Source organism: Seriola lalandi, unplaced genomic scaffold (genome assembly GCF_002814215.2).
Source record: "Seriola lalandi dorsalis isolate HSWRI2012SDOR001 ecotype SW California unplaced genomic scaffold, Sedor1 jcf7180002054443, whole genome shotgun sequence".
Lineage (NCBI taxonomy): Eukaryota > Metazoa > Chordata > Actinopteri > Carangiformes > Carangidae > Seriola > Seriola lalandi.
Genome location: NW_019524996.1, coordinates 913,978 through 931,639, shown reverse-complemented (window position 1 = coordinate 931,639; position 17,662 = coordinate 913,978). Strand labels below are relative to the sequence as shown.

General features: G+C 41.3%; 7 non-coding genes across 7 annotated transcripts; 2 read left to right on the top strand and 5 right to left on the bottom strand.

Moving 5' to 3' along the window:
• Positions 1–1,011: 1,011 nt before the first annotated feature.
• trnac-gca (transfer RNA cysteine (anticodon GCA)) lies at positions 1,012–1,083 on the top strand. The gene has a single exon. It is a non-coding gene; the product is annotated as a tRNA-Cys (tRNA).
• A 598-nt stretch (positions 1,084–1,681) lies between these two features.
• On the bottom strand, positions 1,682–1,753 carry trnac-gca (transfer RNA cysteine (anticodon GCA)). The gene has a single exon. It is a non-coding gene; the product is annotated as a tRNA-Cys (tRNA).
• A 1,134-nt stretch (positions 1,754–2,887) lies between these two features.
• trnac-gca (transfer RNA cysteine (anticodon GCA)) lies at positions 2,888–2,959 on the top strand. Its single transcript has one exon. It is a non-coding gene; the product is annotated as a tRNA-Cys (tRNA).
• Positions 2,960–3,462: 503 nt separating this feature from the next.
• trnac-gca (transfer RNA cysteine (anticodon GCA)) lies at positions 3,463–3,534 on the bottom strand. Its single transcript has one exon. It is a non-coding gene; the product is annotated as a tRNA-Cys (tRNA).
• A 457-nt stretch (positions 3,535–3,991) lies between these two features.
• Positions 3,992–4,063, bottom strand: trnac-gca (transfer RNA cysteine (anticodon GCA)). Its single transcript has one exon. It is a non-coding gene; the product is annotated as a tRNA-Cys (tRNA).
• Positions 4,064–5,461: 1,398 nt separating this feature from the next.
• trnac-gca (transfer RNA cysteine (anticodon GCA)) lies at positions 5,462–5,533 on the bottom strand. Its single transcript has one exon. It is a non-coding gene; the product is annotated as a tRNA-Cys (tRNA).
• Positions 5,534–5,963: 430 nt separating this feature from the next.
• On the bottom strand, positions 5,964–6,035 carry trnac-gca (transfer RNA cysteine (anticodon GCA)). Its single transcript has one exon. It is a non-coding gene; the product is annotated as a tRNA-Cys (tRNA).
• Between the last annotated feature and the right edge of the window lie 11,627 nt (positions 6,036–17,662).

Genomic DNA, 17,662 nt, shown 5'->3' with positions numbered 1-17,662 from the left:
TTGGGCAGCAAATTAAACCTAAAGACATAGTTATTTACGAACAAAGTGTAGCTGAGATCAAATGAGTCGTGCAACAACAGGATCAGGACTTACAGTAAGGCATGTGCATTATAGATCTTAACCTCCCCACAGAGCCGTAAGCCTCTTGTTGTTTGCTGCCATGTTGGCTTTGACCGAAGCTAGGTAACACGCGCAATGTCTATTTTAGCCGTAAACACAGGGGCCACTCAGAGTTGATGGAGGGACCTGTTGATCTGCAGCGGGATGACCTGCACCTACCGAAACACACATCTATCATTTCAGCTCTGTCTCACGCCGACACACGCACCACAGGGCCTCAGCTCAGCACCACAACAACACAGACATCCTTCAAGGAGGGGTTTACCTCCCCCTCTGAATTGCAAATATTTAACCGTTTGAAATGTGTGTGTTTACTCGTGAGCCTCTAAACGTCTCAGTGGGATGTTGTATGCGATAGTGAACCTCTTGTAGCTTGTAGAAGCTGTTGCCTCCGTTCACCTTGGGTTAATTCCAGACAAAAATCAACAAAGGTTTAATGTTTTGACGTCTCGCTATTAGTGAATTAATCAAATCTAATATTTATCAAGATGCAAAGGTAAGAACGTAAACTGATGAATATAATGCATTTTTAGAAAATACCTACACCAGAGTTCATGTTATCAATGTGATCTTGGTCAAAAGACTATGGACAAAAAATGTATTGATTTATTTACCAAAGGCATGAGTAAACAGATAAGACTAAACTGTTACCTGTTTCCCTGCGGTATTACATCAGTAGATTCTCAGGAGCAGGATTTCTGTAAACTGCACGAGATCGTTGTTTGTTTGTTCATTAGTGTGCAACACTATTTATAGAATGCATTGTTTATGATATGCTATCTATAGCCCCATTATCCATCTATCTATCCATCCATACATCACCCTGTGTGTTTAAGGGTCATTGCATGGACAAAACAGAAGAAAAAAATCTGCACAGAAATGCAGCATCGAGGGGGTATAGCTCAGTGGTAGAGCATTTGACTGCAGATCAAGAGGTCCCCAGTTCAACTCTGGGTGCCCCCTGTGCAAACTTTGTATGTCCATGATTCAACACACAGTGTGTTCAGTCATTATCCCTTTTATCTCAGTCTAATACGGAGGCTGGAATCTGAGTCCTCTACTGTAACATCTCAGCCACAAGTGTCAAACTGTGCATTTATGAGTTCTGAACATCTACAGGTTTTCTCTTCCAGCCGGACACCACGCACAACACTGCAGTTAAATGCTCTACACACAAAGTGTACTGAACCATTATGCTGCTTCTGTCAGCCTAAGAGCACTGATGATGTTTTTCTATCATCCCTCATGCTGAAGCTGGAATGAAACTAGCAGGAATCTGAGTCCTGACACTGAGACTGAGAACCACTGGCATACAACACAGACCATGCTGTAACATCTCAGCCACAGGTGTCAAACTGTACAATAGTCAGTTATGAAAATCTACAGGTCTTCCGTCCCAGGCGGACACAGAAAAAAGAGCTCTCTATAAAGCATTTCTTTTCTTGTGTTTATGCATTTATTCTGGCTCTATGTAAAAACACCCCACGGAAAGGAGACGACAATTACATCCATTGTTGCTCCTCCAAACCATTTTCAGAAAAGCACAGACTTATGTGTTCACAGGGGGCACCCAGAGTTGAACTGGGGACCTCTTGATCTGCAGTCAAATGCTCTGCCGCTGAGCTATACCCCCTTGTTCAGTTGATGTGTCATTGTTTGAATTTCTCTTAAACAAAAGCACCTAGCCCACCATGACAAACTATATTTCCTACCTGCTCTCTCTCTAAAGTATTTAATAATGCATTTCCCTCGTCTGTGTATCTTGACCTTAATGATTCTGTGTTGTCAGACAACTTCACCTATAGTGGACGTTATCCACTTCAGGTCAACTAATTTCTTCCACACTTATTATAACAAATGGTTGTCTATAATTGAGGGCTTTTTCAGCATGAAATGATAAAAGACTATAAGGGTGACTGTACTGTAGATTTCAATGAGCCTTAAAGGAAGATTACAATCTCTCTAATTTACCATCCATCCATTTTCTTCTGCTTATCCGGGGTTGGGTCGTGGTGGCAGCGGGCTAAGCAGGAGGTTCCAGCCATCCCTCTCCCCGGCAACATTTTCCAGCTCCTCTTGGGGGATCCCGAGGCGCTCCCAGGCCAGATGGGATATGTAATCCCTCCAGCAAGTTCTGGGTCTACCCCGGGGTCTTCTCCTAGTTAGACATGCCCAAAAAACCGTGACGTGAAGGAGCAACAGTTCTACTCTGTGATCCTCCTAATCTGTGAGGCTGAGCCCAAACACCCTACAGAGGAAACTAATTTCGGCGCGATTTAATTCTTTTGGTCACTAACTAGATCTCATGACCATTGTGGATCGACTAGTAAATCGAGAGCTTTGCCTTTCAGCTCAGCTCCCTCTTCACCAAAACGGTCCAGTATAACAACTGCATTATTGCTGACCTCGCACCAAGCTGCCTGTCCATCTTGCACTCCATTTTACCGTCACTCGTCACAGTCTGATGAAGCCAACAAAACCACACCATCTACAGAGAGCAGAGACGCAATTCTGAGGTTCCCAAACCGACACTCTCCGCCTGTGCCTTGAGATCCTGTCCATGAACAGGAACAGGATCGGAGACCAGGGCACCACAGTTGAACTGGGGACTGCTTGATCTTCAGTAAAACGCCCTGCCACTGAGCTATACCCCCTACAGACATGTGAATGTACATACAGATCATAGCATTTTGGCCAAAGGTTTAGGCTGCACAAGAGCATTGACAGAAATAGAACAAAGAGATCTCAACAATTGTCAAAAGGTAGTGGGGGTATAGCTCAGTGGTAGAGCATTTGACTGCAGATCAAGAGGTCCCCAGTTCAACTCTGGGTGCCCCCTGTGCCGTCCTTATACCTCTATAAGTGAACACAGAACATGCTGTAACATCACAGGTGTCAAACTGTGCACTAGTGACACACAACACTGCAGGTAACAGTCCTAATAAGTTCTTCCTCTCTGGCTGAAGAGTTAATCAGCGGCTGCAGTTACTCGGATCAATACCCGTAAAAGTTTACATCAAGAACATTTAGATGAGCACTAAATTAAATGACACCCTGTTTAACCTGCGGTGAGCGCTTTCTACCATTATTGATTCACTGAAGGGGTTTTGTGCTGAGGTAATAGATTTTGCACATACTCCTCCATTTAAACAGAAGAAGAAGAGTGCATAATGAACCATAACAGCGTAAAACTATTCACTCAAAGCTAAACTTTGCTTTGCTCACAAGTGTCACCACTTCTCTTGTGTTCATGCCGTTATTCTGGCTCTGTATCCCAACAAAAACTGCCATATTTATTCTCTCCAAACCACTGTGACAAGCAGGGCTGATGTAGGTGTTCACAGGGAGCACCCAGAGTTGAACTGGGGACCTCTTGATCTGCAGTCAAATGCTCTACCACTGAGCTATACCCCCTTGCTTCCCCCTGTCTCGTTGTTTGATTTTCTCTTAAACAAAAGTGCCTAGCCCACCATGACAAATTATAATCCCCCCTGCTCTCTCTAAAGTATTTAATACTGTGTTTTCATGTCCCTGTGAATCTTGACTCTGTCAGTATGATGATTCTGTGTCGTCTGACAACTTTACTTACATTGGTTACTATCCATTTAGGGTCTACCAATTTCTTCCAAATGTATTGTATTGGTTACCTATTATTAAGGGCTTTTTCAATTAAGCATGAAATGATGTGACTATAAGTGTGACCATACTGTAGACTTTAATGAGCCTCAAAGGAAGATTACAATCTCTTTAATTTACTAGGATAATGATATTCTAAAACTTTTTCATTAATTTCAACCACTTCTCCATGTAATCACTGAGCTGCAGACACATAGCTTTTAGATTTCTTTGTCCACAACATGATATTTCCCATAGAGGGCACCCAGATTTAAACTGGGGACCTCTTGATCTGCAGTCAAATGCTCTGCCACTGAGCTATACCCGCTCTACACAGCCCTGTGTAGATCCTGGCCCAACATGTAGGGTGATGTATGTAGGGGCTAAAGATAGCCTATCATAAACAAAGCATACTAAGTATATTGTTGCACACTAATGAACAAGCAAACCAGCCAACCATCACAAGCTTAAATTGTCCTACTGAGCTCAAATTAATGTGCCAGCATGAAATAACACAGAATACAATTGACATGTAATAACAAATGCAACTCTAGACATCCATCTATCCATCAGATAAGACTTACTATACTATGATGTTTTTATTGCTTACCATGTTGTTATGGTGACTTACTATACTATGACATAGACACAGGCTTGTATATGGATGGTATTGTGCATTTTATGACTAAAGTATGAAACTTTCTGCAGTGTTTTCTATAAACCATGAAGTTAATTTTCAGACGTGGAGGCATTTCAGATGTGAGCTCTAGGACAGGACAGAGCCCCCTGGAGTAATGAGTGTGGTCCAGACCAAACTAGCGTGCTAGCTTCTGATTAGAAGGTCGCTGACTAGGTCGCTAATGTGCTAGCTAGTCATGTGATTCCATAGCACACACAGCAGAGGTTGCCAGTGTTTTTTAACAAGCTATAGCTATAACACCTGGAGATGGTGGAGTTTGCAGTCACCCTGCAAAATTGGTGCTCTAAGCAAAATAATGATGCATGGCCTCAACAGCAATTATGTATCTTTATGCAATTTTGGCAAAGATATGCATCATTATAATGGAGAAATGGGGCAAAAACTGGAAAAAATGAAACCTGAAATAAAACCTTGGGGTGTGTTGATTATATGCTGAAACTTTCATGCTTTAGCCATAAAATGCACAATTATTTTGCCTCCCTGCCCTACTACATCACTCTGTCTGCATATTGCATACATACCCATAGGTCATTGCATGGACAGAACAGAACAAAGTGATCTGCACAATGTCCAAAGGTAGAGGGGGTATACCTCAGTGGTAGAGCATGTGGGTGTCCACAAATGCTATATGGCCATCCATCGACACAAAGTATATTCAGCCGTGTTTCTGTCAGCCTAAGAGCACTGATGATGTTTTTCTATCATCCCTCATGCTGAAGCTGGAATGAAACTAGCAGGAATCTGAGTCCTGACACTGAGACTGAGAACTACTGGCATACAACACAGACCATGCTGTAACATCTCAGCCACAGGTGTCAAACTGTAGAATAGTCAGTTATGAAAATCTACAGGTCTTCCGTCCCAGGCGGACACAGAAAAAAGAGCTCTCTATAAAGCATTTATTTTCTTGTGTTTATGCATTTATTCTGGCTCTATGTAAAAATAGCCCACGGAAAGTAGACGTCAATTACATCCATCTTTGCGCTTCCAAACCATTTTCCGAAAAGCACAGACTTATGTGTTCACAGGGGGCACCCAGAGTTGAACTGGGGACCTCTTGATCTGCAGTCAAATGCTCTGCCGCTGAGCTATACCCCCTTGTTATTGCTTACATAGTTTAAAGAAAAGTACAGAGACAAATATGACAAACTATAATTCCCTCCTGTCCTCTGCAAAGTATTCAACATTTTTTCATGTCTTGGTTTGTGTATCTTGACTCTGTTAGTATAATGATTCTATTACTATAGACTTTAATGACCCTTAAAGGAAGATCACAATCTTACCAAGGTAATGATATTCTACCATTTTTTGAATGAATTTGATCCACTTCTCCATAATATCATATGATCACTGAGCCTGTCTTCTATGCTAAGTGATAAATTGCTATGCACACTATTATAGTAACATGATTTTAGAGAGCATCATTGTGAGATTATTTGAGTTTCAGATGGCGTTTAAGGAGCGTTAGCATTAACATCACTGCTTTTATGTAGCACACACAACCTTCGCCATACCATAATGTTTCCCTAGGGGGCACCCAGAGTTGAACTGGGGACCTCTTGATCTGCAGTCAAATGCTCTACCGCTGAGCTATACCCCCCTCATCCATCCCTATGTACATATGCATATGTAGATGTTGGCCTATGGTATAAGGTTAGCTATATACTGTATATACAGGGGATAAAGAAAGCATCCCAAAAAACCAAGCACACTAAATGTAGTGTTGCACACTAATAAACAAACGAGCCAACCATCACAAGCGTAAATTGTCCTACTGAGCACAAATTGATCCACATGAAATAGCACAGTGTAATTGACAAATAACTACAAAAGCAGCTATAGACTGACTGGAGATGAATGAATCAGTGAATGACCCTATTGACCTACAGTTATTTTCCCACCAAGGCTACTGTCTGCTCACACTTTAGGTTTGGATTCACTGTAACAAAAACATTCAGTCCGTCACTGTGTAAACATGCGAGACAGTGGAGGCAGCCAGAGTTGAAGAGGGAACCTCCCGACCTGCTGTCAAGTGGTCAGGCAATGAATCTGATATAATTAGGCTGAATAGCATTTAAACATTTTGGCTCCTATTTTCGAGTGGAGGCTTCTTCTTCTTCTTCTTCGTGCTCCCTGTCTGTTTTGCTCTGGGGGCCCGTTTCTGTCTTCATAAACAACACAAACATCATCCCTAATAATTATTCTTTGATTGAATCTTGAACCTTATTATTTGAATTGGTTGTCACTTTTGATTTACACCACACACGCAGTTTACAGTAACAGCTCCTCCTCTCGTCTGTGACTCTGTGTGTGAAGTATGCAGACAGACTCAAGAGGTTCGGTTACTGGTAGGAGATGTGACTTAAAGGCCTCGTTAAATGGTGTTTCTCACTCTCACGACATTGAAACAGGATGTGGAGGAGGGATATAACACTGAGTAAGTTAAGTTAACTTGATTTTCAAAAAAATTGTAGTTTTATTGGTTGGAGTTTAGTTAGGTCCTCAGAAACTTTACCAACAGGAAGTTGACATTCAAATTAAACTTTCTGGTTGTAAACGTCCCAAGCTGACCACCAAAATATACACCATGTTGTCATCTTGCTTTTTCCCAGGAAGTTTTACTTTAAGTCCCAGTTTTTCTGATGACAGAGTCGACTCAGGCTTAATGCACATCAATAGCCACTCGTCAGTCTGCAGCTCTGAAATACAGAGATTTCTGTAAATGGCCTGAGTGGAACCATATTGTGAAAGAAATGACAAGAATACAACTGACAAATCTGTCACTCAGGCCTCTTCTTAAACTGCTTTGATGTTTACATGGATGATAAACTGCCCAAATGAGCCAAATTAGCTTGGCTTATGCAGGCAGGCTGAAGGATTATGGGAGTTAAGCAACCCCAGTCTCCTCAATCCATCTATGAGCAGTCTGATTTATGACATGCTGATACATACAAGGTTTTTGAGGGCTGCTTAATGTACTCAGAATATACATTTTTGTACACAGAAGATTTACAGTTTTGATCAGTTGGTTTGTATGCCATCAGTGAAGCTGTTGCTGTGGAGCACTATGGGAAATATAAGGTTTCTTTGCAGCATGATATGACACAGTCTACAAGGCATCAAACCTCATGCAAAGCGTCACATATTTGTATATATTTATATGCATTCTGTATGTAATCTATATAATGCACATTATGTATCTCTTTAATACTGTTTTATACAGTCCTGGTGTCTATAATGACGTGCAACATGGACTGAGGCCCAGATTTTGCGCATTAAAGGCTGAAAAAGTTGTAGCCAGAGAAGGTGTTTTGTTCATAGGACATTATCCCTGGGGTGGATGATAGACTGATAATAGGTAACAGTTAGTTCTGTGCCAAAATCACATGATACAGCCCTTGATCTGTATCCAAATAAGTACCACTCCACTTTGCCTATTTATTCCTATAATCTGGAAACATTTCAGTGGCCACCATGCTATAGTTTGTCTTTCATACTTCGTCATTTCTTTCTGGTAATGAATTAGATCTGAATCAGTCTTAAATGTGCTTGATGAGAGATGCAGAGTTCAGATTATACTGCCAGTCAGACTCAACGGACTGGTGCTGCATTATTACCTCTGGTCTCTGTCAAGCCTGTCGTGTCTATAAGGAAGCCGGCAGATCATCCCGTGTGTACACCATCCACAGTTTACAGACAGCTGATATGAATTGTTCTAATGCCAGCCTGAAGAGAGAAAGGATCATGATTATAAGTTGGCACCGCTGTACTGCTCTCTGAAGAGTTGGTTATGACAGCAAGAGGAGCTACAGAAATACTGGTCACATAAAGTAGTGGTCTTAAAAGCTAATCATAAAAGGTAAGAAGTGAAACACTCAAGTTTATGCTATGTCGTATGCATGGACGGATTATGAGACAATGGACCGCTGGGCGCAGACATGTAATGGGGCCCCCACCCCTCCTGCACAGGAGAAAGACACCCAGACTGAAAACAGCACGTTCATCCTCTCAGACACACAAAACGACTCAGTGATTTCATCTGTGGTCATTTTGCGTCTTCGTGATCATGCGATTGACTTTCCAACAAGAAATATTAAATGTCACTTCATACTCATTCAGATGTTCTGAGCCAGGGGGCCCCTGACCCTTTGGGCCCCTGCCCAGTGTGCCCGTTCAGTAATCCATCTATGATTGCATGATACTGACACTGCTGAACAACAGCACTGCTGAACTGCAGATGTTGCTTGGTCGTCATTCTCTTGTAATAGACATAAATGGACCAAATCTAAGATACATACTTATTCCATACAGTATATACTACATACATATTGTCATATTGTACTATTTTAGTTGTTGACATTCAAAGAAGTCAGCCTACTGATCTGCTTTATACTAAGAGGAAGCTGCACTACATGTGCAACAGAAAGCAAAATGATATAAAAAATAATTAAGATCAAATATTTATTCATTCGGTTTTCTAAGATCTTTATGAAGCTTTTTCCCCACCACCAATTCCTTTTTATTTCCTATCCTCTCAATTTGCTTTGTGAATTGCATTGTGGTTAATAGTATCCATTAACAGCACACTTAAAAAGCGATTGCATTTAGTATGCATAATGTCTGGTTCAAATGAGCTTTCTTTTCATGACTTTTCCAGAGTGAACACACACAAAGTGAAAACCTGCTTAGAATCCATATGTAGAGAGCTGGTTTCTATTTCAAGGACTTGTCCAAAGGAAGCACGCAGACTTGAACTGGGGACCTCTTGAGCTGCAGTCAAACACTCTGCCACTGAGCTACACCCCATTATGTCTACAACAGGTAGTGACAGTAGGTTGTTTCTCTTGATGTCAGCAGAAACTAAAAGTAGTAAATCAACACTGCCCCTGTGGTGGCTGAGTCTGCAGAGATGGCCTTGACTATGGCACAAACAAACACACACACGGATTTTTAAAAAAGTTACTTACAAAGTGATTTAGTGTGTGTTTCTCACAAGTTAGAGTTTGACCATAATTTGGGGATTTTTTAATCTGCCGTCAAACTGTCACAGAGGAACAGGCCTCTGGTCTGATTGACTGAGAATAACTGCAATCATTCCTCCTTCGTGCTCATATTACAGCTGTGTGTGTGTGTGTGTGTGTGTGTGTGTGTGTGTGTGTGTGTGTGTGTGTGTGTGTTTTCTTCTGTGATGGTTTTAAATAATCATTATCTTCACTGTTGTCAACATCGGCATCAATGCCATCTTCACATAGCTGTCTATAAAAATCAGTTTGACTGAAAACATATATGAGGACTCTCATCAAAAGGATATTAAGATATCAAATTATTCAAGGTTATTACTAAGATGAACTGTCCAAAAAATACATTCTACTACTTATGAAGGAAAAAAAAATAGCTGTGCATTTAAGAAAAACATTTAACAGAAACTGTGACTGTGACTTTGACTTTGAGCGACACGATATGAATTTAAAGAGGATTTATACTCAGCATATGATCTGTGAAATTTGGTGATAGCAACTGGTCCGCTCCAAAGAGAGAGATAAGGAAAGAGACTGAGATAGCGTGCAGTCCTAATTTGAGCAACCACCGCTGGTGAGTGGATTTGGACAATATCAAACGAACATCTTTTATTGTTCGTGGCATCGTGTGATTACGGCTCCATGAGAGGGCAAGAGGGAGGCAGCGGAGTGATGGAGTGCGGAGGGCATGCGGGCTGAAAGTGATGGGGAGGATAATAACCATGCCCCCACATTTCTGCAAGCAGAGACTACAGTATATGGTTGACATAAAACATTTAGTACTAGACTGGCCAGGGTTAGCTGATTATGTGGATATTTTCCAACTTTTATCTCAGAGTTGAAAGTGTCCTCTCATGACTTTTCTAACAACTCTCTGCTCAAACTAGTCTTGGTAGTTTTGTCGGTGTTGGCAGCTTATTGGACTTCTCTCAGGGCCCCAAATCTACTGGCATTCATAACAGGCAGCATGTTGGGCATCAATTATTTGTTATACTTTGACAGTTTTTTTGGCTCTCAGTTGTCCAAATGATTCTGTAAATATAGTACAAATAATACTGGAGTTTTGATGCAAATATTAAAATACCAATCAGTGTATAAGCCAATTCTAATTCTTTACACTAAACACATAGAGTAACTCATCCTGATCCTGATCAAAGGAGCCATCTCTAAGTTTTGCTATTGCTACATAGCCAACGTTAGCATTAACAGATGTTTGCTTACCAGCCTTGCCAAGAGCTTCAGCCATCGTTGCTTTACAGTACAAGAGTTTATAATACGTTCTATTAGCAGCGTCCCTGGACACTACAATCACTCGGTATTGGCAAGAAACAAAATGGGCCGGGCTAGCTGGTTAGCATGCTAACTTCAGCAGGAGAAAAGAAGTGATTTAACATTGCCGTTATTTTTCCACCTGTGGAGCCAGCTCTTGGTGAGTAAAGGAATGAATTTTGCTTGCAGGACTTTTTGTTATTGTCGTATGTTACAATACATCTGAGGAAGATTTGATGTCAGTTTTGCAGGTACTTGTTCTGTTCATAAAGCAAATTATTGGACAAATTAAAATCCTGGCCCAATGTTTGATGTAGAAGGTCAGGGAATCACCAAAGGTATTTCAGTTCATCCTGAGAGAAATATTAATATCTGTAGCAAATTTTAAGGCAATCCATCCAATACTTGAGGCAGCTTACTAAAAAATTTAATGGTGGCATTAGAGGAAAAGTGAGGAGATCACCAAAGTCTTTGCAGTACATCCTCTGGGGATTATGAACGTCTGTAGAAAATTTCAGAGCAATCCATCCAAGAATTATTGCTGAAATGTCAGTCTTTACCAAAGTGGTGGGTTGGCTGACCGACACACTGACACTGCCATCCACAGACTTTTTCAAAGAATAAATATGTTAAAAAGCTCCACTTCTGTTTGCTAGGATATAACTACTCATACATGCTACTCTCTATCTCTTATTAGTTTGTTTCCACTAAAAGCTTATTGTACACGCTCGTTTATTTCAACTGAACGCGCATCATTGTTTTTCCTTTTTCCTTTTTGCCAACCAATCACAAAACATCTCACTAAGGTGAATAAGTATTAAAGTTATTTCATTTGGATCTCAAAAGGCCACACACAGCACTTCATCCATTCACAATTCATCCCTCCCAGATGCATCATAACAGGGTTATAAAACACAAAGGCCAGATTTTTAATTGCTACCCTTACCCTTTCCTGAGAGCCCCGTCCTGTCCTGTTCCTCGCTGGTGGCCCTAGGTCTCAGAGAGTCAGCAGGTTGAGACTCATTTACCTCCAAAAGCCATGTACTTCTCCTCCCATCCTATCACTGTCTGTCGATCCCAGACTTCACCCTCCCTTCACCCCTCCCAGGGGGTATTATAACCCACCACCACCTCCTTATCCTCATCATCACCACACATAAAAAAAAACACACACACACACACACCCATCCCCACCCCCAGCCATGACCCAGTTTGGATGGGATGAGGGGGTAAGTGAGGACCATTGTGAGAGTGTACCACAGGGAGAGAGGCAAGATGCTCTGCCTCCCTCATTCCTCTCTCTTTCAAGAAGAGCTCACACTTGGTTAAGCACACACACTGAGGCGCTTCATGAGAGATCGGCCGCGGAGCTGCGTGTTTTGTTTTCAGTTTTTTTTGTTGTCGGGATGCCACTGTTGATTTTAGGTCAGGGCCATTTGATGTCACTCGAGGTTAAGGGGTATGTAAAGGAGGGTAAGTGAGACGAAGAGACAGAGATGAGGGGCCTCAGGTTGAGAGACAAAGGACACAGTACCTGGCATCTGGGAGAGAAGGAGTAGAGTGAGTATGCTGCTTCATCACTTTACTTTGCAGCTTGTGTCTTGTCTGTTTGTGCTTGTATTTTTGTATCTTCTCATTTAAATGTGATGAAAAAGGAGGAAACCAGATATTTACCAGTCTGTTCCTGAACTCGTCTTTTAGAAGAAGTCATATTTCTAACACTTTACTCACGGTGAAACTGAACAAAAGGCACAGATGCACACAGAGAGGCTGTTCCTGCCTCAGAGATTCTTCCTGTAACATATGGAACCAGTTTACTGTTACGTTTCTTCCCTTCGGACACTGTTAATGAGGGAACTTTTAGTTTCCCACGAACTCGGAGGAAGAATCACTCCTCCACAACTCGCCTCCCTCCTGCAAATGAAGAAAAATAGCTCATTCATTCATCCATCTCAGCAAAGACTTCCTCATCTCAAGAGTCTCTCACGTTTGACCAAAATGTTCAGCAGTTTGCCGTTTTCATCCTTCACCAGTAAAAGGTCCTCTGATGTGAATTTCTTTATGTCTTCTGCTACTTGTTTTATCAGCCAGAGGCCCAACGCTGGGGTCCTCTATCTGCTCAACCCTTTGGAATTTGCAGTTTATTTGTGTTTCATGGCCGCATGCATTGATCACTCTGCAAGTAAGTTTCATGTCTGTGTTTGTGTGTGTGTGTTTGTGTCTGTCTGTGTAAATACATGCACCACGCAATCTGGTAGAGATTAGCCTATGAAATGAATATGATTAACAACTCTGATAACCTTCTGTGGGTGAACTCAGCTTAATGCAAAGTCACTCTGGGAAGTGCATGTTTTTAATCACATCAGGGGCAAATTTGCTGCCCAGAAAAAAAAGCAGACCACCAGAAAATGTTGATACGAAATCCATTTTTAGCTATGGTGTATTTTTTTTTTTTTGTGGTGATTTGAATATCTCTGAGTACCTAACAAAGGAGCTTATCCAGCCCTTCATTGCAGGAGAAGGGGATCCACAACATAAGAACCCCCCTGTGCTTTTTAAGCCGAGCATTTTTGCCTGCGGTCCGTCCTCCACAGCGCCGTTATAGTATTTATCTCTACTCATATTGTGAATTCACAAGCAAAAGCTGTGACCTTTTTTACTGACATAAATTTGCAGGTTTTTATGTGTGGTCTCTTAGCACCAAAGCAGCCACGATTTAACCCACATATAACGATCCAGAGGGAGGGTTATCGTGGACAGATGTGTGGCCAGCTACTGTGTGAGCAGATTAGTTTGATCTGTGCAGCCTGTGTGGGACAAGGTGGAGGCTCGGGAGGGCATCTGTGAAGCCTGAGGATGCCGCTGTCTGAATAGAGGGAGGGGGCACTGTGGCAACGAACCTCAAACAAGGACAGTGAGAGGAACATCGGCTTTAACAGAACCTGCTCAGAGGTCCCAGCCATTACTCTCACAGCTCTCTGATGATTTCATTGTGGCGTTTTTTGGTTTTTTGTTTAAAAAACGCATTAGCGCTGCTGGTGACAGCCTCTTTTATGAAATTAACTTCAATGAAACAACAAAATAGACCCTGATATCAACATTTATTCATTTATTTTTAGATGACAATAGTTTAAAAGAATCTCACAGGCTATTGAATAGTGGCACACAATAGACCTCATTGTGCCTGAATTTCCATCTCAATTATTCTCTACATTGTCCATTTTTGAAATAAAAGTGTTTCTTTTTTTTTTTTAAACATGATTACGCTTTACAAAGCCAGAAAATTAAATCTCCACTGCAGCCCTTTGTTATCAGCGGCGAGGCTGGCTTTGGTCTGGATCTGCTCCGATTAAATTTTCATTGAGGATTTTTTTTAATATAAAATGTAAAAATGTGACTCCTTCACAGATAGAACCACGTTTTTGAAGCTAGCAGCGTAATTAACCTTTCTCTCTGTTGACTACTTTTGTTCCCTCTCTGGCTTTGCCTTGCTTAAAATCCTGCTTTGGCAGTGAAGACTGCTGTATAATTTAAGTTTTAGCACTAACTCCTTTTCTCCATGAATGCAGAGGGTTTGAATTAACAAGTATGAAGTTTATTTGGTATCCCGGCTCTATCTGGTTTTACTGTGTCTCTGTTCTTACTTCAGTATCTTTTATTGAGTGAAATCCTACATCTCACCGGTGTTCCAAAGAATAGAAAAGAAAAGCTCATATTTATCATATTATCACCTTTGCAGACTAAGTATTTGTGTCTGGCTCAGTGATAATGTTATTCTGTCAATCAGCATTCGTGCTACATTGAATGATAGCAGACAATATCTTTGTGTCAAGTGTTAGACAATGGGAACTTGTAGCAGCACTGAAGAAAAATAGTAAATATACCTAATATTATATTATAAGACCATTAGCTGCTATTGCACATAAGACTGGTAACAGACCAAACAAATCATGGCCCTTTATTTTCATCAACCACACACTTTCATCCCTGGTAACAGTAAAAGAAAATTGTACGCTGGGGTGGAGTTACATAGGTAAAAATCCCTCTGCAGCATATGTTGCTCACCTGCAATAAACCTGTTACAGTTGAGTTACACCGAGCTCATAATATTTTATTTTCTAAAATTCATGAATCTGCTGCAAATTTAATAAGAACATGTTTAATAACACGAGAATCAGTTTATTGCACAGGGCTGGATTTTTATGATTGAGAGCTAAAGGGCTTAATATAACATTCATGTGTGTGTGTGTGTGTGTGTGTGGGGGGGGGGTGTCTGTCATTATGATGATGGAGAGAGACGGCAGGGAAAGCTGAAGCGTGCCGGTCATTAAAACTTTCAGACAAACCACTGAAAGTAATCAAGATCACATAAAAGTGTAACAGTCGAAAAATGAATAGTGTTTTAGGGGCAGCGGTCCAACAGCAGATCAGCAGCATCGGCAGCCAAATTCATCCAGGCTGAAGAAAGAGCTGATCATTTCTTTTATTGGATCTTTTACAATCTCTTTAAAGACACTATAAGAGATCTAACTGATGATTAGCATGAGACTGAAGAAATGTTTAAAGCCTGGACTGACGTTCATACTTCACAAGGGGAAAAAAGTCCCGATGGGCAGCGGCTGCAGCATCTGTACGGATGTTTGTCTTTGAATGAGCCAATAGATGGATCTTTACAGGGGCCACACAATATATTAGTTGATATAATGTCCAATAATAGTTTCACATAGCAGTTAAACACGTTTCATTTGTCTATAAATGTATGTTTGTATGCTTCACTTGATTCAAGTTTATCCAGAGGCTAATAAATCTGTTAGCCTTACATAAACTCATTAGAGCTTTATTTCTACCATTTACAGTACATTCATTATTACTGCCGCTGGCCTGCGTTGATTAATATGAATGTGCCTGTGTAGGTATGTGTGTTTATACAAGGATCTGCATATACTGTATCAGAGCGTGAATATGTAGACAAACAGTTTAGAGACTGAGAGGGAGGACTGGGGAAATCATTTTTAAACTCCCCTTTTTTCACAGTGTATTTTATTAACTGTTTATTAATAGTTCAATAAGAGAGAGTCAGAAAAAGTGTTTCCTCTCGGGCCATCAGGATGTGACCTCTGACCTCTGACCTTTGACATCCTGTGTATTGTCCAACACGTTGTCCTATTTGCATTGCCCTGCACATCTGCACTCATGGGTTTACAGAACTGTATTGTATAGTTTGTGTTACAACCAACATAAGTACATTTTTATACACTGAATAATTGCAGAGTTCGGCTGCATGATGGACCAGAAGACAGTTTTGCATTTTAATATATATTTTGCATATAGTAATATACACCTTTTTGATATTTTTTTAATAACTCTTATTTTTACTTGAGACCACTAACTGTAGGCACATACATTCGCATCAAAAAACATCAATGAAGCAGCTCACATTAATACAAAATATTAAAAAGATGCCAGAAAAGTGTGTTTTGAATGGAATATTAGTTATTTTCTCAGGTGGTTTTTATTTCCCTGCATGCTCATGTGGGATTACGAGACGCTACTAAACATCAAAAATATAACAACAAGACAAGATCTACGTTTTACACATACGCAAAACCAAAAGAAAACATTCATAACTTTATATATACATCTACATGTGTTAACATTTCAAAGATATTGTGCACTATACAGCATAAAAGATAAAAGAAATGCTAATGTTTCTCCTGACATCCTCATCTCAAAGGCTTCCTCTGTATTAACTGTTTAAATACACCCAAGTTAATATCTGTCAAGTCAAAGGGAGCTGACAGTGTTTAAGTTCAAATACAGAATCCATGACCTGTTGCCTGTCATGCACCTTCACCTGTTGCTGTGCAGAACTCCCCTAGATGATACGTACAGTTACAGCGTCTCCCTGTTATGCAATTACAACCTCCGTCCACCTGCAGTGGTCCCGTGCACAGGTCAAGGGGTTTGTCCCATGGTGGGCTCATTCCCCTGGTGTCCCTGCTGAGCCCGTGGCCCTGCAGCTGCAGTGCCGTGTTCACACGATGAGTCACCGCGGTGAATAAGGAGCACCTCAGCCAACCTCACTTCAGTGTTTCTCATAGTCATGCCACTTTTGTGTTAAGGGACATTGTGGCTTTACACCACATGCTTCTCGAGGCTGTTGCACGTGTCTGTGTGTGTGTGTACTATATCTGGATGTGAGTCTCTGTGGATCCCGAGGGATGGAAGCCAGTGACTGAGGGGATCCTTCCAGTGACGCTAGTGTAATGGTAACTGTCTATTTGACTCAGAGCACGAGGTAGTGATATTTGGAGAGTTCACCCCTTAGGAACTGATCTTGTTGACCTTTGACCTTGTACACTGCTGGTAGGGCTATGAGCTATGTCACAGGCTCTGAAGAAAGTGATGCTTTGATGACCCATCATTCCACAGTCATGACCTTTAGGGCTGATGGTTATAGAGCCATTGATCCTAAATGTGATTTCCTTTCAAAGCTGATTAGCGGTCTCCTATTATATAAAATCCCCGTGAGACTACGCTGGAGGGGATTTTCTTCGTCATTGTTTCCTTTTCTGACTTTGGGACCAGAGTCTGGTCTTTGTTTTTTCATGTTTTCATATGTGACATGATTTCCACCAATTAGCTTTTCATTCTTCATATCAAAGTAACAGAGAGAAAACCTGCCTGCTCTGTCTGCGCGCCGCTATTCGGGACGCTGACTCACCCTGCTAACTTAATGCACAGAGTCAGCTTCTTACCCCTAACTGCCCCACTAGCTCCCGCAGACATAAATTGGATGAGAAAGCAAAATGCCAGGTTATGTGTGGCTGAGGTAGCAGCTGTGTGACTGGGCTGGAGCGTCTCTCCTGGTCAGGAGGGAGTGTGACAGACTACCAGGGAACTAAAGGGACGAAGTACAAGTATAGTTCATCGAAGCACA